Source organism: Squalius cephalus (assembly GCF_949319135.1).
Source record: "Squalius cephalus genome assembly, chromosome: 6".
Classification (NCBI taxonomy): domain Eukaryota; kingdom Metazoa; phylum Chordata; class Actinopteri; order Cypriniformes; family Leuciscidae; genus Squalius; species Squalius cephalus.
In genome coordinates, this window is record NC_137127.1 from 19,437,512 (window position 1) to 19,463,058 (window position 25,547).

The window sequence follows — 25,547 nt, forward strand, 5'->3', positions numbered from 1 at the left end:
GGATCGCGATCGCGTTTGAAAAGCACCAAACGGCTTCATGTTTTTACTATTATCTCATTTCATATCATCATAACGAATGGAAACATTTGAAGTAACATGATAATCAATATATTTTTCTCTAGCTTAGTTGTTGCTGAAATCTTTTGGAAGATTTATAGGCTGATATGGTTATTGTTATTATTATTTTATGCAGCACTGCGCATAGCCTATGCCTACAAGGCACAACAAACCTGGTGTTCATTATATTATATATTGTTGGAAACATTTATGTGTGTGTGTATGTGTGTATTCTGTGAATTTTAAAAAGCAATTTTAACCAGAAAAATCTAAAATTTATTCCCAAAATCGTGCAGGCCTATAGTTTCTCTTGATATCAGTATGTTCACTTTTTTTTTTTTTTTTTTCAGGGCCCAGATGCCACTCCTGCTGACTTCAACATTCACATGAGTCTCTGTACATGAACATGGTAAAGTGAAAATCAAACACCTTGGAAATGAAAGGTATGTACAATGTTTTTAGGAATGGCACAAAGGTCTCTGTCTTTGGATAATTGTTTTCAATGAGTGCTTTTTTGTCATTTGTTTTGTATCTTTGGATTATGTAGCATAAAGCTTTTTCACACAAAACACGTCGTAAAAAATTTAAATCAATATATTGTCTTATCTGAATGAGCAGTCAGGGTGATTTTCATATAGCTTTGGAGCAAATATTCTAGGCTACGTCATACAATTTTCAAAAGTCTTGTGAAGAAATAATCAGTATGGGTTTCATGACCTTATTTCAGTGAGAATTTTTTTTTTTGTATTTTCACAAACCACGCATAAATGTCATTATCTCAAAACAACAAACTTTTACACACATGCTGCTGATATATTATTGTAGCAGAGTTTGTGCTGAATACAGTGTAATTAGACTTTAGCCATGAAAATGTCACAAGTAACAGAAATAAGCACAAATGTCAGAGCATGTCAGAACACCTCCAGGGCCCAGAAAACACCTCAGACCCCAGAGGGTTAAACCAGCACATGTCAAGGTCTGTCTTAAGTTTGCCAATGACCATTTGGATGATCCAGGGGAGTCATGGGAGAAAGTCATGTGGTCAGATGAGACCAAAATAGAACTTTTTGGTCATAATTCCACTAAACGTGTTTGGAGGAAGAAGGCAAGGCAAGGCAAGGCAAGTTTATTTATATAGCACATTTCATACACAATGGCAATTCAAAGTGCTTTACATAAAAGAAATTAAAATAATAAAAAGAAATAAGACTAATTAAAACAGTTAAGAAAAATAAAAAAAATAAAATACAGTACAGTACAAACAGTCGGACGAACATTGGCACAGTGCTCATTCAGTAAATGCATAGCTAAACAGATGTGTTTTGAGTCTAGATTTGAAAGTGACTACTGTAGGAGCACGTCTGATCTCCTCTGGAAGCTGGTTCCAGCTGCGGCTGGCATAATAGCTAAAAGCAGACTCGCCATGCTTAGAGTGAACCCTTGGTATTTCTAGCTGATATGATCCTAGTGATCTTGAGTGATCTGTTGGGTTTATATTCCGTGAGCATATCTGCAATGTATTGAGGTCCTAGGCCATTGAATGATTTATATACCAGTAATAATACTTTAAAATCAATCCTAAATTTAACTGGGAGCCAGTGTAAAGACCTGAGGACTGGTGTGATATGTTCATATTTTCTAGTTCTGCTCAGAATCCTGGCGGCAGCGTTCTGTATGAGCTGCAACTGTCTTATGGTCTTTTTGGGAAGGCCAGTGAGGAGTCCATTACAATAATCCACCCTGCTGGTGATGAAAGCATGCACAAGTTTCTCTAAGTCTTGTCTGGAAACAAAGCATGGGATGGTACTCATCAAGAAGAATGATGAGTACCATCCCAAGAACACCATCCCTACTGTGAAGCATGGGGGTGGTAGCATCATGCTTTGGGGGTGTTTTTCTGCACATGGGACAGGGCGACTGCACTGTATTAAGGAGAGGATGACCGGGGCCATGTATTGCGAGATTTTGGGGAACAACCTCCTTCCCTCAGTTAGAGCATTGAAGATGGGTCGAGGCTGGGTCTTCCAACATGACAATGACCCGAAGCACACAGCCAGGATAACCAAGGAGTGGCTCTGTAAGAAGCATATCAAGGTTCTGGCGTGGCCTAGCCAGTCTCCAGACCTAAACCCAATAGAGAATCTTTGGAGGGAGCTCAAACTCAGTGTTTCTCAGTGACAGCCCAGAAACCTGACTGATCTAGAGAAGATCTGTGTGGAGGAGTGGGACAAAATCCCTCCTGCAGTGTGTGCAAACCTGGTGAAAAACTACAGGAAACGTTTGACCTCTGTAATTGCAAACAAAGGCTACTGTACCAAATATTAACATTGATTTTCTCAGGTGTTCAAATACTTATTTGCAGCTGTATCATACAAATAAATAGTTAAAAAATCCTACATTGTGATTTCTGGATTTTTTTTTTTTAGATTATGTCTCTCACAGTGGACATGCACCTACGATGACAATTTCAGACCCCTCCATGATTTCTAAGTGGGAGAACTTGCAAAATAGCAGGGTGTTCAAATACTTATTTTCCTCACTGTATATATATATATATATATATATATATATACATATATATATATATATATATATATATACATATATATATATATATATATATATATATATATATATATATATATACATATATATATATACATATATATATATACATATATATATATATATATATATATATATATATATATATATATATATATATATATATATATTACTGGTAGTGTATATCAAAAACAGCATATGCAGGCATTTTTAAAGGGAGTCATTCACTAAATTAGTTCCTTCACCAGATCCAAAACTCAACCTGATTGCTGGTGGTTTCTCCAGAGACATGCTGAGAACAAAAGGGGAGAGAAAAAAAAAAAGACTCATCCTAATCCATTCCCACTTTGGATTGCAATTAACACTGTAATTAGAAACACAGCAGTGGTTTAGTCTGTATTGTGTGGTGCCGGGTCTCTGTGGAAATCTGCAAACAGCATGCTTCTGCTTCAGGGGTGGGAGATGCAGGTGAGTGTTTGTTTGTAAATGATCAGACGGAGGAAGTGCGCCGAGGAGAATAATTCTGAATCGGTTCACATTGACCTCATGAAGATCATATGCTTAACACTTTTCTTATTATTATAATCGGAGTTAAACAATTAACTCTAAATGACAATAAAAACTGGCTCACCAATTGGCCAGCAACTTCAAAAATGTTCCATTCCCTGACTGTTGAACTAAAACATAAAGATTGAGTCTGAAATTTGAGGTTGGGGGTCAGTTTTTGTGTAAAGTTTACATTTTGACCAACTTTTCCCACTTTTGATGACATTTCTAGCAATAAGTTAGTATTGTAGTATAGTTATATTCAATTGGTTGTCACCACAGCTCTCTGTTTTGTTATCGATCATTAATTCGTTGTGCTGCCTCAGAAGTCTGTCTGAAATCAGGTTTGAGGGGTATCTTCATGTATAAATGCAGCCTGCTAAGTCATTGCCTAACAGGGATGCAGGCCAGTGGCCAGTTGCATAAACTGTTAAGACTAGTCTTACAAGTTAGTCATCCAATTGTATTCTTTAAAACTATTAATAACTTTTTAAAGTCAGTAACATAAAAACGTAGACTGGTCTAATTTGACACCGAACAGTAAGACTGATTACCCCTAACTAACTTCTAGTTGATCATACTAGTTCTTAAGACACAGTCTTAACATAATGGCTATGTTTATGCAACTGGCCCTTGCATGGTCTTGCAGTCTCTACTAATGAGCTGATGAGCTGAATCAGGTGTGTTAGATGAGGGAGACATACAAAATGTGCAGTGCTGGGGGTGCTCCAGGGCAGGTTTGAAAAAAAGTTAGTGAAAGTGACATGTGGAGGCCAAGTTTGGTAACCCATCCTAGGAATTTGTCCTCTGCATTTAAACCATTCAAGTTAGTGCACACACATCATGAGTAGTGAGTAATTAACACACACACCCAGAGCAGTGGGCAGCCATTTTTACTGTGGTGCCCGGAGAGCGATTGGGGGATAGGTGCCTTGCTCAAGGGCACCTCAGTCATTTTCTGCCAGTAGTGGGAGAGAGAGGTTTGGGAAAGGTACACGAGCCGGGACTCGAACTCAGTCGCCCAAAGTACAATCGCGCTACATGTGGGCTATCGGCTCTGACAAATAATGATATTACAGTTGTATTCCAATACTTAATAAGCTGCAAACTTAGACAAAAGTTTTAGCATATTTGAATTCAATACTAAATATTTCAATCTAAATACACAAAACACCCATTACGTGTCAGTACAGTGTAGCCTACATTTTAGAGTAGCTTATTAGGTTACAGTTGTTATATTAGCCACATGCTGACATCAGAATCTATTAATCAACTATGATGTTCCCTTCAAAGATATCAATAGATATACTATGACATAAATGTCATTATTGCACAATTAATAGTGGGAAAACGAGGATATACATTGATTAAATAATCCTGGCAGAATCTAATCTACAGCCAAATGGTCACAATCAAGCATTTAATAATAATAATAATATATATATATATATATATTAGGGCTGTAAAAAGATTAATCGTGATTAATCGCATTCAAAATAAAAGTTTGTGTTTACATAATAAATGTGTGTGTACTGTGTATCATTATTTTGTATATATAAATACACACACACATGCATGTATTTATTTAAGAAATATTTGCATGTATATACTGTATATATTTAAATATAATTTATATTATATATAAATATTAATATTTGTATATATAAAGAACACATTTTTCTTAAATATATACATGCAAGTGTGTGTATTTATACATACAAAATAATGATACACAGTACACACATTTATTATGTAAACACAAACTTTTATTTTGGATGCGATTAATCGTGATTAATCTTTTCACAGCCCTAATATATATATATATATATATATATATATATATATATATATATATATATATATATATATATATATATATATATAGTGTTACATTACATTCTACACATTTTGTATGGGCACTGTTAATGAAGAAAGGCAATAAATCTAACAAAAAGCAACTCACTTGTCTAACAAAAAAACAAAACAAAACAAAAAACATCTCTGTGGCAACACAGGAATGATAAAAGGCAGAGATAAAGCATCAATTACACTAACACGCATCCTTTGCTCTTCATTCTGTCACACTAGTGCTAAAAAGCTTCCTGTCTTTGTCAGGAAGTGAAAAGGAAAAATACTACATGAAATTGCCCATTTTCCTCACTTATATTAAAATCACTTTAATGCACATGGCATTATAACTTCCGAACACATAATTAGGAACTTACCGAGAGAACATGAAGGCAGCATGACTGTTAGTTGAATCTCTTCCACACTTCTCGTAAGGAGTGTTAATTGTGGGGCACAAGAGTGACTGTTCCTGATAATGAAGAATGTTTCAAACAGCAGTGTGAGTAAAATAATAGATGCCCCAGCCAAGTTTAATCCAAAGTCTGGACCCACTTCGGCTTTTATACCATTGATGGGATAAAAATGTTGTAAATAGACATCTTTGACGCTCCTCACTGGGTACTCACACAGATACACACAGGAGCGTTTGAAAGCTGGTGTCTATCAGCGGATCCATCTATCAGTGGAAATATTTGGGATCTGCTGATAGACACCCAGCTTTCAAACGCTCCAATGTGTATCTGTACAAGCGCTCTGTGAAGAGCATCAAATATGTCTTTATACAACATGTTTTGGAAGCGTTGATCATTGTAGGCAATCACATTAATATATTTTAACCTTTTCACAGGCATTTTGTTTTCATAGGTAGACAGAAATAGTGATGTATCATTATATGATTCCCACCCCTATAGTGAAGATTATATGAAGTTATTTTACATTTGAGTGCTTTATTCAATTTCTGGTCCTGAGACCTAGGCCCTACCTGAAAAACCTTAAAAAACACTGATTATTTAATTTGTATCTTTGTTCAATTGTATTTATTTATTTGTGCTATTGTTAAGTGTAATTATATTCTTTTTTTTATGAATGACTGTTTTACTTGTCTTTAATAATCTTTGAAATTTATATTAGTTGGTAGTTTTAGCTGTGGTATTGATATTGGAATCGAGAATTGTTAAATTTCACTGGTATTTAAAATGTTGTCATAACACTACGTATTACAGTACAGGGATACATGGGTCAAAAACAAGAAAAAAAATTATCTTTTTTTATTTTGTTGTTCTAGGGCCTGTGAAAATATAATCATTGAATTCAATGAATCGAAAATCGAGGATCGAATCGAGAATTGAATAAAATTTGTATGATACCTGTGTTTTGACTTGTTTTATGGATTAAGATTCTGGATTGCCCCAATAAAAGCTGCATTTGGATCCTCAACCCGTGTTTAAGAGCAGTATGAGACAATTGGTCTCAACAGTTCTGCTAAATAGCATCCCTGCGTTTCATAATCTTCAAAATCGTGTCCCAACTTTTTGAAAACATATCATATATAAAACTCTGCTCTCGATCGTTTTTTAAAAATATTTTCATAAGTGAGGGCACCTGCTAATACACAGCGCTTTTGAATTTTCTTCTTGAATTTTGATTTGGGAATTATTATTTTTTGGCCTTTTATAAAAGAGCACCAACCAAATGCTTTAAAAAGGTCAGTCAAGTAGCATCTTTAAATGATTAGTTCATAAATGAACAACCATGGCATTTAAGACCCCAAACTCCATCTGCTTGACTATTAAACCCTCAGCGCTATTCATGCCAAATGTTTGTGGCTTCTTATTATCTGCACGAAGGGTGAGTTCAAGGACACACAGAAAAAACACAAACTAGCAATGGCTCACGTGTCACACAACACAAAACGACAGGATCAGATTAGTTTGTTTCATAAGTACACACATTTATTTCAGCACTGTGATCTTGAATAATCAGACAGTGAGAAGTGACACTTGATGTGAGTGCTGATGTCACAATAGCTCTGCAGACACATCAAAATACAATCTGCAACTAGAAGTGAAGGTTTCTTTGCTAACTTTAAGCTAGCTTGGCAAAGACGTCAGCTTGGTGATTAAGGGAGATCAAAAAGGAAATAGAGGAAGAGGCTTTTAAGAGCAGGGACAATAGATGAAACTCCATTGAAGGTTTGGTGGATGGTTGGAGTAGGAGTTTTAACTGTAACTAGGCCACTATAGGGCAGAAAAAAAGGAACAGAAACTGAAAGGACATGAAGTTGGAATTGGCTACTGCCAATATATGTTTGGTTCAATTGAGGGATCTGAATTCAAAATTTCTTCATGCATCTCATTGTCAAGATTTTTGCACAAACATATAAATGACTATAATGCAGAAATAATATACTCACTGGCCACTTCATTAAATACACTTGTTCAACTCTGTAATGCAAACATATAATCAGACAATCACATTGCATCAACTCAATGCATTTAGGCATATAGACATGGTCAAGACGATCTGCTGAAGTTAAAAATTTGCATCAGAATGGGGAAGAAACGCGATTTTGAACGTGGCATGGTTGTTGTTGCCAGATGAGCCATATTTCAGAAACTGCTGATCTACTGAGATTTTCAAGTACAACCATATTTAGGGTTTACAGAGAATGGTCCGAAAAAGAGAAAATATCCAATGAGCGACTGTTGATGCCAGAGGTCAGAGGAGAATGGCCAGACTGGTTTGAGCTGATAGAAAGGCAACAGTAACTTAAATAATAACTTCTGAGGTTTGCAGAAGAGCAACTCTGAACAAACAACACGTCCAACCTTAAAGCAAGGGGGCTACAGCAGCAGAAGACCATACCGAGTGCCTCTCCTGTCAGCTAAGAACAGGAAACTGAGGCTACAATTCTCACGGCTCACCAAATTTGGACAATAGAAGATTGAAAAAAACATTGCCTGGTCCGATAAGTCTCGATTTCTGCTGCAACATTCAGATGGAGTCAGAATTTGGCGTAAACAACATGAAAGCATGGATCTATCCTGCCTTGTATCAATGGTTCAGGCTGGTTGTGGGGTAATGGTGTAGAAGATTTGTTTGTTGGCATACTTTGGTCCCCTTAGTATTTGAGCATCATTCAAATGTCACAGCCCTTTTGAGTATTATTCCTGTCTGGCTGACCATGTCCATCCCTTTATGATGACATGTACCCACCTTCTGATGACTACTTAGTTCCAGCAGAATACTGCCGCATGTCACAAAGCTCAAATCATCTCAAACTGGTTTGGTAAAACTTTACAATAAGGTTTCATTAGTTAACTACTTTAGTTAAACTAAGGACGCTCCGCGTCCGGTGTGAACGACACCATAGGTTAACATGGGCGCCGAAAGGAAGCGGCCTCCGTTCCGCGCCGCTTCCGCGTCGCTTCGGCGTCCGGTGTGAACCAGGCGTTACGCAAAAAATAGACCAGACGCCGAAACTGGCGCTTCACAGCGCGGGCCGGCCGCGGCATGCCGCGGCGCTCCGCGTCTGGTGTGAACGACACCATAGGTTAACATGGGCGCCGAAAGGAAGCGGCCTCCGTTCCGCGCCGCTTCCGCGTCGCTTCGGCGTCTGGTGTGAACCAGGCCTCAGGCTCTTTTTCAGGTCTTGCGTTTGAATTTCACACAAAATTATGTCAAAATGTCAGTCTTGGTGAGTATCCTAGTAAACATCGATTTAAGTGAACGTAAACAGTTGAGAAAGAAAATGCATGTGTGTGTACAGTAGGCTATCAGCAGCCTAAAATCCCTGCTGCTGTCTGTTTTTAATGTTAATCAAACAATACTAAAAACGACTATGCAGTGTTATATTTTACATTTGATTAGGCTACTTTATTATATTTCTGTACCTAATCTACCTAATTTGTGTCTAACTACTGTTAGATATACCTGTAAAACCTGAAAAGCACTGCTTATTTAAAGCTACAATATGTAATTTTGTTTCGCCGCTAGGGGCTGCTAACCTCTTACAATATCAAAGATGTAGGTTGATGCATAAGCGGAATTATGAAACTTATTGTCATGCTTATGGATCTAATAATGTTTATGGATGAGTGAATACATTGATGTTTTTAACATGACTGTGGTATGAAGCAGGGCGCGATTACTAATGAGAGACAGATATCAGCACCAGGAATACAGACATTTCATTCTACCGAACTATACCACAAGTGCTGAATTCCTACTCACAGAGGTCAGTTTATTTGATGAATGAAACTTGTGAGGTAACGCAGCGCTGTTTCACTTGGTCTACACAATCACACTAAACTGCATTTGAGTGTGTTGAAAGTTATTGTTACATTTTGGTTGAAGCAGAGGAGGAAGCAGGATCCAAGTGCAGTAGTCTTTTATTTAAACAAACTCAAAACTTCACATATACAAACGCAAACTCAGGACTGAGACTCGGGAACAGAACAACCACCATGGTGCAACAATAAGAACTGACAAAGACTGAACTAGACACAGGGCTTAAATACACAGATAGACAAGCTAAACAAGATAATAAGAACCACCTGGGGAGACTAATCAACATAACAGGGAACTGCTAAACATGGGACAAGACAGGGGAACACAGACATGAATCATGACAGTTATAATGCTATTCTAGTTTGTTGGCTGTATGAGACTAGCAGTAAGCTAGATCAACATTAGAATAACATATTGATCATATTCTAATATTTCACCATGTTGAGCTATATAACATTGATTAGTTTTATGTACATTTGCTCACTTGTCTAATAAAGTTAGACAGGAGCAGGAGAATAATTCTCAGTAAGTTTGTCACGTGACACACCACAGCAATGATGATCTACTTTTATGTCATTTTTCCTTTTTTGTTCAAAATATTCACAAATTTGTTAGATATGGCATGAAATATCTGATATTCCGATTGTCAAATATATGCAAGTGGAAGTGTTTTGTTGTTTAAACACCTTTATAACGATCACGTTAGTTGAGCTGTATGTGCGATGGGCGCCGGCGCCGCCACTGACCGTTCTAATCACACCGGTGTGATCATATACTCCAGGGACCAGCCTAGACCAATAGGGTCTGGCTGCAGACTTACGGGGCGAATGGAGCTCCACTCAATAGACGAAATACGTCACCTCCACTGTGCTGGAGCGCATATATACGTCACCTCCACTGCGCCCGAGTGGATATATAAACATCACCTGACCTAATCTTCACGCAAAATATCGAAGCGGTATACTAAGCTTTTACGATTTATGACTTTTTTAAATATAATAATATTATAGTAAAAATAATTTCAGAATTTTCTATTTAAAGCAAAATAACATGTACAAATCAACCAATGTAAAATAATGAAGAACAATTTCCACAATTTAAGTTTTAATTGTTTTTATGTAAAAAAACAAAAACAAATAATCTTAAAATTATTTTGACAACACACAATAACTGCAAGGGACCATACTGTAAAAAAAAACAATTATATTAAAATTAAAAATTAGAGGTGGGCATAGATTAATTTTTTTAATCTAGATTAATCTAGATTAATTTTGAAATTAATCTAGATTAATCTAGATTAAAATGGCTCATTTGAATTCTGACGAAGGCATTCAGAATATGTGTGCTACCCAAATAATGACTATAAAAGTAAGTCTTTAAGAACGGGTTTCTCAAGCCAGGTGGCGCATTAGACCAGGGGCTCATCTCCTGTTTCCAAAATGCATCACAAACTGCTTGAGAAAGCTGTTCTACTCATAGACTTTAAAAGGTTACTACTGTACTGTTACCGTCCGTAGGCAACATTAGGTAGGCCTATGTTATTATCAACTACTATAGGCTATCAATTAGGGCTGGGCGATATGGCCTAAAATCCATATTGTGATATACATTGCAGCCTCTTGCGATAACGATATATATTATAATAAAACCATTTCAGAACAGGTTACACAGACCCTGCTAAACAACTGCTAAATGTTTTTTGTTTTTTTTAAAGGGTGTATGTAGTTTTGAGAACATATATTGTGCAAAACTGTAAGTATACAACATAATTTTGCAGATAAATAAAATGTAAGTACACTAGCTGCAGAGACTTAAGTAGGTCTAATGTTTATTATGGCTTGGAGCTTATGAAACCCCAAATTTAAAATTAGAATATTGTCTAACTGATGTCTTTTCAGTTAAAAAGAAACACAACAACGATTCTTAAAATCGGGCGCAGACAGAGATTATGTGCTACACCACTAAGATATATTGGGAATAATATGCGCGCACTGGTATTCAGTGATATCATGTTTCATTTTGAATTTGAGGTGGTAGAACGGATTAGTCGTGTGTTAACTTACCGAACTGTGACCCCACACACTCTGTCTATAGTTTGCTGCTGCTCGTCGGACGGCTTAAATCCGAACCAAGTCCAAATAATGGATGTTGCACGGATCTTTTTCACCAGCTTTCACTTTCAGCCGTGTTTACTTAAGATGACGATGAATATGATGCGTTGCAGCCGGGTGTACCTCGCGGCCGTGGGTAGATTGCGTCATCATAGCTTGTGTAGTATAGAGTAGTTCCCAACCCAACTTTGAGAATAGATTAACGGCGATATTTTTTTTATCGCGCGATAAGAGTCCCGCGTTAACGCAGCACGTTAACGCCGATAACGGCCCACCACTATTAAAAATATGAAAAAATAATTAATCAGAATTTTGTATTTAAAGCAAAATAACGTACAAATCAACCACAGTAAAATAATGACGAATAATTTCCAGTTAATTTAATTGTTTTTTAAAAAAAAAAAAAAATATATATATATATTTTGACAACACACTTGAACTACAAAATAGTGACCAAAATTGTTACATCAAAAACACATTGCGCGCACACACACTTCACTGTTCAAGACCTCCATCGTCCAAAAAGCAATCCCAGCTACAGTAGCCAGGTTTGTCATCTGAGGAGTAAAACTCCAAAAGCACTCCCCGTTGTCCATTTCCCTGGTAGCCAGACCCACAGTCTTTGTAAAGCTGGCTGCATTGTAGGCGGCTGCATCTAGAGATGGTGTACGGCTTTCTGTACCTTTGACAGTGTCTCTCTGAAAGTCTTTTCCAATTCACTACACCTGTTCAATTTCAAAACACAATGAAAGTCACAATTCAGACAATAAATGAACAAATCTTTAACTGCCAAAAGTTTCATGTTAGGGAAATGGAAGAGGGTGAGATTAACCTAGCCTAATTGTTATACCCACTGTTGGAAACTTTTATTCCTTCATCGAAGCAGAAAACCAGGAGACTTGAGATGGATCTTATAAGCAGAAGAGATTTATTCTTCCGAGTCTGTAGTTCATCAAGTCTAACTCAAACATTATACATTGTAGGTTATATACCTTCCAAGGGGGAGGGACTTTTGGAGGTGGAGACAAAATTCAAACAAAGTAGAGGGATGATTTGATTCAATCAAGTGAAAACCAGTTTGGCAGGTTATCTGGCTTGCTCAAGAGAAACAGACCTAATCAGCATAACACTATCATTCAAATGATCCAATCAGCCTGACAGTATCACCCATACCTTCACATGATCACAGAGACAAAAGCACAGCTGTACATTGAGCTTAATGGTCAGGAAATGCATAAAGACAAAGGGTGAGGGTGAGGGTCTCAGCCATTGACTCATTTAGAGAACAGGACTGGCAGGAATCTCTTGATATAATCATCATAACCGCTGCTAAACTTTCTCAGTTTATATTGGAATCTAAATTAAACATTTAATAAATTTGTAATACAACATTCCCCCCTTTGAGAGTTCTAATAACTCTCACAAAATACAAACTTAGACACTTAAAAGTTCATTATTGTAACTTGAAAAAGTTACAGGCACATATAACTTATTCTGTGTTGTGTCCTTGATTTACATGAGTGTCATAGTTCTTCTCAAAACCATAACTGTTGACACATACGACGCAGGGTGTAAAATGTCGTATAAATTACATGATTACACAGAAAACCATGTAGCATAAGAGTGGAAGTCTTGAAAGTCCATCTTGAAAGTCCATGGTGCCTGAATTGCTGTGAAGTCTGTTTCGCACGTAGAGTCGCTCTGATGACTCGTCCCTCATGAGGCTTATTCATGGAAATCTGAGGTGATGCTCTACACCAGGTTGCCGCTTGCGAAGACATCATGGCATACACACATACCTGTAACACAAGAAAACAAAGAAACGGCAGACCAGCAGAATTCATGCATAGACTTCATTCTTCCATAAGTCTGTTGATCGTATAGTGCTTTTACGTCTTTCTCTTATCAAAGTAAACTTCTGGTGACCATATAGTTTTTACTTATAACTATATTACAGTAAACATTGTGATTGTATAGTGTTTTTTTTTTCTTTCTTAACCTAGTCTTAATTGATTCGACACCTATGGACCAGTGAGGTGGGGATAAACTACTGAGGGGGAAACCTATGAGGAGATCTTCACCACATGGCTGACCCCCGAGGCCTGTTGCACTTCGGTTCTTCCATGGGCTCCCCACTGGTCTGTGTGTCCTATTCTGTCCCTGTTGTGTGCACACTGTACAGTGTGTGAGAAAATTTGCACATTTCCATTCTCCAGTGAAACATCAGTCATAATAGACATCATAATAGAGGATGGGTGTCTGACTGGAATATTATGTGGTATAACATTTAAGGCTGTGAGTCTACTTAACCAGGCTTCCCCAAGGGAAGGCTGAGACAGTCACTTTCCGTTTGTTCTATTAAACAAAAACAAGTCTTTCATCTTTGTTGTAAGTTACTGGGGAAATTAACCCTCTAGGCGCCACGGTCGAGTTCAGGGTTTCCGTTGTCCGGTAATTGCCGGACATTGACCGGAAAAAAAATGAAATGTCCGACAAAATTAAATCTCTCCGGTCAAATTGTCCGATTAAAATTGCCTTATAGTCCCGCCCCCCTAACACAATCTGAATTTGAGAATAAGCCTAAAATGTATAAAGCAAAAATACACCGACCTTTGGCTATGTTATAAAGGAACAGTCTCTACCGTTTGAAAGTTATTAAACATTATTACATGGCTTGGTTGAATTTCAATGTGGAATGCGGTCTGTTATTTCTTGATAACAGACCGCTGCGAAGCACTAGCGGCACCAGGATTTTGATTGTAGGTGGGCCTCCAGAAAACTGGATGGGCCAGTTAAAATAAGCCAAAAAAGAAAAATAAAAAATAAAAACTCCATGTCTCTCGATATATTGCGCATCCTATCTTACTCATGCGGTTCACTTTTCATAATCAACATAAATTAAAAAATAACATTATAATATTTTAACAAATATTAAACTAAATGAGCTTATTTAATGGCTACAACACGTAGGTTATAGTAGACCTAGACTCTCTATTTGTACAAATTGCTGCACATTCATTTTATTCTCAATTTTGCACACTAAGTTGAAAGGCATTTGTTTGTGCATGCATAGCAAAACATATCTGCAACATTTATCAAGTTCACTGATAATTATGCGTGCATTTATTAATTATTATCTTAATGAATAATGAAAGAAGGACGAACCATATAAACTGCGTTGTTTTTTAGAATGGAATGGATTGCAAATAGATCCGAATGAAGAAACGTACAAAACCATAGTAGAAAATGGTTTGTTAAACTATGAATGTGAAACCATAGTAAAAACAATTGGCGTTGATTGACGCCAATCGGACGTTAATGTTTTTTTTTCCGTTTTTTTATTTGAAAGTTAGGCTAATAAACATGTTGCATTCGGCCTGATTATGTCATTTTTAGCGCAATTTTCCACCAGACAAAATTGCGATTGTTAACTCATGATTTCTGTTCTGTCTGTGCGCACCAATCTTGCACTTCTATCTACTCCTCAACCAGACCACCTAGAGACTTCGGGTTTTCGGCATTATGTTAAGGAAGGTCTAATCTCGGGAACGCACAAAAAAAATCCAGGAAAATATTTACTATCTCTTAGTGTTGTGATCCCATGACGTCCGAAAATTGAGCTAAAACACTCACTGAGTTTTTATTACTTGTTTATGTTACATAGCCTGCCTCCAGTTTTCCTCAACTTGACTAATTAAGAGGCGATATTTGACCGGCATATTATCAAAATGTCCGGAAAACGAAACCTCTGCCGGTCACTTTGACCGGCACCATTTTTTTCTAGCGGAAACTCTGGTCGAGTTTACTCGACAAGATGCGGCACTGAATAAAACGGCCGATTTTGTCAAATAGGGTGTCAAATTTCGTTCGACCTCCCCTCCACTAGTTGGCAGACATGTCATACTTCATCCCCGACTCAAAAAAACCTCATGCTTCTATACAAAATCTTCGAGCTAGAGCGCATTGAATCAGTGCGAACAAAAGCAGAGCTAGTGTGCGAGTGAGCCATTTTATCAGAGCAATATTGTCAACGTCAGCGAGTATTTGCATTAGAATATTATTATTATTATTATCTAATGGCATCAATAAAGCTTACCCACAATGAAGTGTTGGGTCTTCTATTCGCGGACCCTGATTCTGAAGGGGAATAACGTTATCTGCCTTCAGAAAATGACGGTGATTCTGAAAGTGAAAGTATAGCCCTACGCCAAGCACAAACGGTGAATCCTTTGGCCAATATAACGTTAGATGGTCCTTTGCCCAATGTCAGTGGTGGGAACAATGTTTCCCGGGGGCGGAGTGTTCATCGCGAAGTTAGCAGGCGTGTTAGTGTTGTGGGGAACGAGGCGGTCGCGGGAGATTTTTACCGCGCTAGCCATGGTGACCATGTGCCTCTCCGCAATCGCGGTGACAGTATTGTGGTGGAGACTTTGTCTAATGCCACTGGGTATGTTAGACGAGGTCGAAGTATTCATAGGACAGTTAGGGGGAAACGTGGAGGCAGGGTGGGGAGTCGCAATGACAATGACAGTAGTCCGAGCTGAGCACACTCGGCGCGCGCGCGAGGCAGATCTGGCCGCGCCCGCGCTGCTGCTCGTAGCAGGAGCAGAGGCGGTGTGACACGGGGCAGAGGGGCTATTATGCATAGTCTATCGCAAGACCACACCATGAAACACTACAAAAAATGGCACCTGGATGGATAGGGAGTCATTATCTCTACAGCAAAAGCCCTGCAACATATATATATATTTTTTTTTGTCTGGCATTTATTACACTGTTGATTTACTATCTGTTTCCCTGACCATTTAGTAGTGTACAATATGTGTTCTTTTTTGTGTGTTCATGTCCTTGTGATGTGTGCGTCTTTGTCAGCTAAAAAAAAACAACCAAATAAACATCAACAAAAACCACAAAAAAAAAAAAAAAACTAACATTGTCTCTCGTCTTGTCTCATCTTCTCACTCATGATCTGTGCCTTGCCGAGGTGAGTGAGCTTTTGAACTAAACAGGTCTTGTCTACTTGTGTTTGTGTGTCATATGAATAATATATATGTGCCCCATACATGGAATCAGAGTGCCAACTGTATGTAGTAAATGGAAAATCTCTACAGCAAAAGGCCAACCGCTACATGCATTTGGTTTGTTTCTACCATTTATTAGTAATGATTTACACAGTTGGTTTACTACTTACTATTTACCTGAGCATTCAGTATTGTGCAATATAGCATACAGAAGGTGAGGGACATTTTGGGGGGAAAGAAGTGCTGCATTTTATCATTTAAACATGTGACTTTTCATAAAAATTCTATAATCCAAGATGGCCGCCACCATATGACGTCATAATATGCAAATTAGATGGGAAAATGTAATCACTACATAACCTTTGGGTCATCCTTAATATTTCTCTAATTTACAGAAAGTCTCTATCTTTTAACACTTTTAAGATATAGCCTTTTGAAATTAAGATGTCAAAATCGAATGTTTTAGGAAAAAACCTCTGGCGCCTAAAGGGTTAAGCACTCACAGCCTAAATGGTTAACACCGTATCAAGTTGCCCCACGAGTTTAACGAGGAGGGGAGGGGCTGCTTCAGAGTAGCAAGCAGGCTGAGCAGAAGCTGAGTAACCTTGTTAACTTCTTTAAAGTTATTTTTGTTTTTCCTACACTCTCTCATCCAATGCCCAGGTTTACCACAGTAATTACAGCTGCCCTCTCTCTTAGGACATTTGCATTTCTTTTGCTTCTCTTAGTTGACCTTAAAATAAACTGCTGCAATTCTTACTCTCTCTTTAACATCAGAATCTCTTTCCCAAATAGCTAAACTTTCTAGGTTACTTCTGAGAGTTCTGTTAGACCATGTAATATCTAGGAATGGCAAGGCTGTTCTGTACTCAGCTACAAGACCATCTGCCCAAATTCGGATTAGAGCTCCTTTGTCAGCTAGCACACTTTCGGAATCATTCACTATTCCACTGTAAGTTACGGCTACCTGACAAAACCTCTCAGTATATTCACTCACAGTTTCTTCTTTCTTTTGTACACAGCTAGTAACTCTAGACCAATTTATTTTGGGTCCTAAGATATTCTTTAGGACTTTCAAAACACCTTCTCTCAAATCGCCTTTACTGGCATGTTGTAGTTCAGACGTAACAGCAGACTCAAAACTGTTGAATTCAGATTCAGTTAGAATTTGTGATATCAGCTGTGTAACTTCTGCCAACGACATGTCATAGAGACGCATTTTACTGATCAATGCTCTTCTAAATTCAGAAAAAATGGTGCGGACTGAGGGTAAGCTCTGGGATAGTCTCTCTACATCTTTAGGACCTAAAGATGTTTTGGCTGCTTGTATGGGGGTTGCAGATGGAACTGGATCAACTCCTTTTCCCCTATTCTGAGCCTTTTGTCTTGCTCCACACACTTCAACTGCATTTACATTGACATTGTCCTCTATTCTATAGAAAAACTGTAAGTCAGGATAAGTTTTATCTGACTGTTGGTTTTCTGAGTCACATTTGGTTGAGGCCTTGAGGCCCACCTTTTTCTTGAGAAAGGACACTTGAGTGTGAAATTGTTTGTTCTGTTCTTTTAACTTAGCAATACACTGAGCTTGTTCTTGTGCAATGGATAAGCTAAATTATCTGTGACAACAGATAATGGCTGTCACATTGTTCTTGCGAATACTTGCTCCTAGTCTCTTTTTACAATCTTCAATTGACCATACTTTTTCTGCATCAATACCAATTTTCTTGGTCAAAGCCAATTTGACCGACTCAGTCACTATGGAGTCCATGTGCTGTGCTAACAATGACTTGAACTCACTGTCTGTCCATAAAGGAGTTGCAAGACCACCTTTTTCAGTTGTGGGGATCAGTCTAGCATGCCTTCTAACCATTTTATGAATTTCTTTGTTACCACATAAACAAACACTAAACCTTTTCTGATCAACAGAGTGTACACATGTTAACACAGATCAACTATTGTTAACCTTCCTTGCCCAGAGCAAAGGATAACACAAATTACTAGCACTTTACACTAATCTTCCCTGCCTGAAAACAGAGGATAAATTTCATCTCTAAAAGAAAACTTTTTATAGGATAACTTAGTTAACAAAACTCTACAGCTGTTTGTTAACTTCTTCTCTGAACGGTGCAGAGGAAAAACAAATTTGTACTGGTTTGCAATGGTTCTTTGAATGGAGTGAAACTCACCAAATCATTGGTTGTACAGAAAAATTTCGTCTGGAACTCAGTCAGAAAAGTTCATTATTTGAGATCTTTTTGGAGCTTGAAGTTTTCAATCTGGATTCAGGTGATTCAGTTTGGAATGCAGTCAGATCTTTGTTGAGCTTGAAGTTTCAATCTGGATTCAGAAGATTCAGTCTGGAACTTAGTCAGATCTTTGTTGGGCTTGAAGTTTCAAGATTCAGATCTTTGAGCTTGAAGTTCTTTGTTGAGTTTCCTTTTTCTCCATCCGGGTCACGGCACCAAATTGTTGGAAACTTTTATTCCTTCATCGAAGCAGAAAACCAGGAGACTTGAGATGGATCTGATAAGCAGAAGAGATTTATTCTTCCGAGTGTGTACTTCATCAAGTCTAACTCAAACATTATACATTGTAGGTTATATACCTTCCAAGGGGGAGGGACTTTTGGAGGTGGAGACAAAATTCAAACAAAGCAGAGGGATGATTTGATTCAATCAAGTGAAAACCAGTTTGGCAGGTTATCTGGCTTGCTCAAGAGAAACAGACGTAATCAGCATAACACTATCATTCAAATGATCCAATCAGCCTGACAGTATCACCCATACCTTCACATGATCACAGAGACAAAAGCACAGCTGTACATTGAGCTTAATGGTCAGGAAATGCATAAAGACATAGGGTGAGGGTGAGGGTCTCAGCCATTGACTCATTTAGAGAACAGGACTGGCAGGAATCTCTTGATATAATCATCATAACCGCTTCTAAACTTTCTCAGTTTATATTGGAATCTAAATTAAACATTTAATAAATTTGTAATACAACACCACAAAAAAACAAGATGGGGCAACTACACTTATTGAACTCACTATCAAGCCACCTGAAGTGTGCCTCCTGCTGAAAATGCTCCTGGCTATCAATGTTAAATATCTGGCATGTCAGAGCCAGCCTCAGGATTGCAGAGTAGCCGTCTTCTAGAACTACGAAGACAAGGATCCTCTGGAGAATGTCATCGGGAAACTGTAGATATGAAACAAGATTTAATATAGAGTCATTGCAAGCCATTTCATCAACATTAAAGTGATTATGAACACATACCTGCAAAATGTCAGTGGCCACAGCCCCATCCTGTGAAACCCTTATCATCTTTGCTGGGATCATAGGTACCTTAAAAAAGTAAAACTTAGAAAAACACAGTTTAAGAAACAGCTGCACATTTATACATGCTACTTTCACTACTTTTTACTGAAATATTACCAAAGTGCTGTGTCTCCTTTTCCTAGGGACATGAAAAACAGGCGGCAGACTTCCATCCACCATATTCCTGCCTTCCTGTGTAAAATGTGCAAATCTTCGACCATGTCTGCAATTGACATTGACCAAATATGTTCATCATGCTTTCCCATTTTTTGACAGTAGTATCTATTAATGTACTACTTTTCATTTCACAAACCATACCCCTCAGTCTCAAGGTTCTCCAGCAAAACCTTGCACCACCAACTCCTCAGATATGGCATGTCAGACTGAAGATAAGAACAGTTGTAATGTAATTCACCACAATTAACATTGAACATCTTTGTCAACACCAAGACTGCACTTACGGTGGTGAAATCAAATGCTGCCTCCATAGTCTCCAAGGCAGAAAGGCTGTTATGTTGCCATGTCATTTGTATGAGCATAAATTCACCAAGATGAATTAAAATGGACAATGGATGTTGTGTGGACATCACTAAACATCCTGAAAATGAGCTTGGCAACTCACCATAACCATAAATAATCCACAGTCAATCCCAAAATGTTGTAGGGGTAGCCCCTGTTTGAAGAAAGAACACCCATTATGAAGAATTTACAATGACTATCAACCTTATACAATGTTCTTGTGCATTTCCATTACAAATGATTATTACCTCAACATCCAGGCCTGACTGTTCTTCCCATGGCCCAGGCATGAGCTTTTGTGCAACAGCCCTGATAAAAATCAAGACAGTGTTACGAAGAATTCTTACAATTTAAATACACACAGTACAATTCAGCTGCGGAACACAAACCATTTCAGAAATGCAGAATACAATTCAGAAATTGGTTGAACATGAAATGCCAGCAGGAACGTGACTGCCGAGAGTAGATGTATATAAAAGTGGGCAAGTCAGAAGAACACGACTGCCAAAAGTAGTTGCATTAATGTGGGCAAGTCAGGGGAACGTGACTGCCGAAATATATCATTGTGTTGTAACCTCAATATGTCAAGGTAGGGCTTGTAGCCAAAGCCTTGTTCCCACTGTGCAAACAGCGAATCGAGGAACAGTATTCCTCTTTTGAGTGGCATCATCACCTATGAGAATAGTCTTGGCAATGAGTTAACCTTCCATGTGTAATATTCCAATAAGCTTTGTAAAAAAGGAATCTTCATATGCTTCTTTTCCACATCAACAGTATAGCTTGACAAACTTTCTTTGAAAGCATGCATTACTTACACATAGCAAAAAATGGCCTTATGTCCACAGCGGGAATATAAGTACATCTTTCTCGGTGGAGTCGACCTTAAATGAAAGCAAGTTATGCTGTTAATTCAAATCAGTTTAATTATTGCTGTCAACCCTCTACAATGCGAGCAAATCACTCGCATATGCAAGTAAATTTCATGCATTAGAAAATTAAAAATTAAAATTACTAGCCAATGGCGATTCTATTGCCAAGGTGTGCGTAGAGGGTTGGCTGTACAAATGGGTAGGTACTTACAAGAAGACTGCCTAGAGGGTCACAACTCAAGGGTGGGAGCCATGTTGGGGGGATTTGGAGGACCATAATAAAGACATGGTTCCCCTACAGAAAGACAGCTGACTTTGTTGTACTGCACAGAGCTCACATAGGTCCCTCTAAAATATACGTTTATACATGTGTATACATACCTGTAACTCGACTATCTCCTTAACTAGCCTCAGACAAGCATTTCCCACCTGTTCATATGATTTTTTTTTTTTTTTTTTTTTTTTTTTACTGTATTTACAATTCAATAATTAAAACATATTGAGTACTTTAACATTCCAACAAAGTCTTTCACCCACCATTGAGTCCATTTCCCTGTTTAGACCTAAGATGACAGGTTCTCCCTGGTCAAACATGTAGGGCCATCCTTAATCATAATTTCATTGGCAGGCCTACCCTCATCCAGAACATAGCTGACCTACAAGTAAGACAAATTAAAAGTAGCATTAAATAATAATAATAATAATAATAATAATAATAATACAATCAACAATATCAACAAAATCCTTTAAATACTTCAATGGAAGAATAAGAAGAAATTAAATTCTGTCAAATAAGCTATGCATTTATGTACCAGCTGTTCCTGGAGGGGATGATCTCCTCCAGCTGCCCACATTGTTCTGTGGACAAAAAAAAATAGGACAAATAGAAACATGTAAAAAGCCTTCAACTTTTAGGGTGGCAACATACCTTTAAAATGTAAAGATTGCTGCATCCTTCGTGCTAATCCTAGCTCTGAAAGTGAGTGAGAAAACGTGAATGAAAACAGTCCGGGAAGTCACCTGTGGGAGAAAAAAAAAACAATCCGTCCCCTCAGTTTATAAACTGTACTCACAAATTCTTAAACTGTTCCCTCGGTTTAACAAATCGTGTCCACGGATTAATAAACCATACCCACGAGTTCCTAATCCTCGCTCTCAGATTTGTAAACCGTGTAACGTTAATTGTTTTAACTGAAAATGCATAACGTTAGATTCCTCAAATTCTCTTCACATTTACACTTCTCAATACCCATGAATCAAACAATCAGCACTAAATAAACAGAATTAAACAATAAATACAAACATACGTACCACACACACCAACACTAAAATGTTATCTTTATGTGGTCTCGCGCCATTAATGCTCAAAATGGAGATTTGCGTTCGTGCATCTCTTAATTAAAGAACTTTAAAACATTTAAATTAACAAGCAATCAATATAATACTCACATCTGCACACTCTACAAACATTATACAACATTATATTTAACCTGTTAAGCTGCACCCCCACTTTTAAAAAATCCCCAGAAATGACATACCCAAACTGAAACAGATACAGTTCATGAACCCTTTGCACTAAAAGCACAAGTATGATCTCATTTGAAAGCTGACACCTGGCAGTTTATTGTAAATGTAGAATTAATTATTGTCATAATGAAAAAAATTGTTATAAATAGCTTCAAAGTTTTGTAAAGTTATTAGAAATTATTTTTTATGAAACATCCTTATGAAAATAAAATTGAAGTTGGCACTGTAGCAATCTAGAAATGCACTACAGCTAAAGCCACATGTCTAAACATTTTATGTTTAAAATCTGAAGATAATAAGTCCAAAACTCTGTATTTAGTTAAATGTTTTTCAAGACCATGTCAATGACTTTATTTTGATTTGACGCTAAAATGGTACTGATGTTTATTGCCATCTTCTAAACATCAATTCAGTATATTGTCTCTATTGTTTTGTGGTGCAAACAATCCCTATTCAGTCTCAGTCTCCCCCTGCACACATTCACACCTCTCCAGCCTGGTTATGGCTCTAAATATGCATTTCTTTTGTCTGCATTATAGTTACTAACGACTGGCTATTCACAGGCTATTCATAGGGTTTCAGTCCCTAATTTATTTTATCAAAGTTCACCTCACATTTAAACTGTATCAAATGCATTTCTTGAATAAAGAAACTTTCAGTAAGCATTCAAAAAATCATAAAAGTATAAATTTCTAGGTTGCAGGTGCACCTAGGGCTAGCTAGCATGTTAGCTTAGCACACCATCAATACACGACAATTTATGAGATTAAAACGAGTGTTTTAAATAATCTTCTGTGATCTAATTTGGCTTCAGATAAAAAAATCAGACAGAAAATATACTATTGTATGGTATTCTGCACAATGACAGTCTATATAGATTAGCATTACATTTAGGGTTGCCAACCGTTCCGTATAATACGGAATCGTTCCGTATTTGACACATAAAAGTCTTGTTCCGTATTGAACTGATACGGAACGCACTTTGTTCCGTATTTTTGAAAATAAATTCAGTGCACTAAAATAGTCTAAATGTTTAGTTTTTAAAAAGCTGGCTATGTCTATTTTGATGTTTCTGCGCAAGTTCAGCAGACAGTGGTTCGGGTTTGTTCCGATCAGAGCTTGTGAGCGGAGAGCGCATTTCTGAATACCTCGCTCCGCTCACTCTCCGCAGGGTCGCTCGCTTAACCCAGAATGGCCTGCTGGTTCGAAAATATGTGGAATAAGGGCTGCCTTCGACAAAAATTTTTTCTAGTCGACTAGTAGTTGTTCATTTAAGCCATTTGTGGACAAATCGCCCCTTTATATTAATTTAATTAGGCTACTTAAATAGGCTGGTACAGAATAATAAGCGTTATGACCGCATGCACGCATAAAGCTTGCCACAAAGAACCGGTTAAAGTAATGATTATGAATGTGTCTAAATTAGCAAGGAGACATTTATTTGTTTAGTAATAAATTGGTGTTTTCTGTGTCGCTGCAAAGAGAAATGCACATTTCATATGGATAATCAGAGAGTAGCCTATTTATTTTGAATAGCCTATTATGGTTTGGATATTTTAGTTTAAAAGTAGACATTTCAAACTTTCTGTAATAGATAATCAATATTTCTCAAATCTGTGAGGCACAAGCTGAGTTTCGGCGCCCTCCAGTTCACGTGAAATGCAAGTTGTGCTGCATGGCGCCTTACATTGCCTGCTATATATTTGCTTATTTAATAAATACGGGCAATTTGTTGATAAAACATTGATCAAAATTAAGATACAATTTATACAAAACGAAAATCTTTTAAAAAGAGTTTTCTACAAAACAAAACTTAATGAAGTCGTCAAAATCATGTTTTACCAAAAACAGCGCTGTTGCTAGGAGGGCGCCAGCGCCTCTGCCTCTCGCCTCTGCCTCGCGAGTGGATGATAGCCCTGAAGACGCCTAGCAATGATATACCTTTAGTGGTAGTATACCTTTAGTTAAGTTATATCTTAAGAGTCTTCGTAGCGCGCTAAGAGTAACGTTATCGGAAAATGCAGCCCAGGTATGATGCGTAATGGAGATTCCAACCCCCCCCCCCCCCCCCCCCCCCCCCCCCGTTCCGTATTTCTATTTCAGAAAGTTGGCAACCCTAATTACATTATAAATATAATCTATTATTATGGAAATACCTGCCATGGCTTGAAAAACACAGGCAACTCAAATATCATTGCAAACATGTTTATTGTCTTCAAAACGTCGTATCTGCATGTTACAGCGCGATCTCTTGTTAGCTTTGTGTGTATCAGTGACGTCCTGGAATGTCACATGATCATGGCTCTTCTTCATGTTCCATATATGGACTATTATTGTGCATAATAGCGCCCTCAGGCTATTGGTATGAATTGAAAACACAGTATCAGAGTATCTAACCGCTCATAATGATTACATCGACGCATTTGGGTATAAATTCAATAAATATTATTCCTGTCTATAGAAATATGATGTAAATATATGAGAATCTATCAATATTTCTCCAAATATGCACATTTTTGAGCTAAAGCCCTGAGGGACGTTGTTTTGTGTATCGCTGTCATGACGACAGCACGAGAGTTTTTTATGAATGAAAGCGGCTGACGGTCATAATTCATATCAAAGGTATCGACTCATTTTTTCATTTCATAACTCCTGACACAAATTAAGAAATAACTGTCGCTATAAGTTTCTCAGAATACAATAGTGGTCAAATACTGAAACTTGAGTCTTATATCTTTTTAATGATGTATAGTTTGTCAAGGTATAACATTAAATCTGACAGTAACTTTGAACTATATATAAAAAAAACGCTTCAGTGCGCCCGCGCACTGGCAACGGTTAACAGGTTAAAAAATCATTAGAATTAATACCTG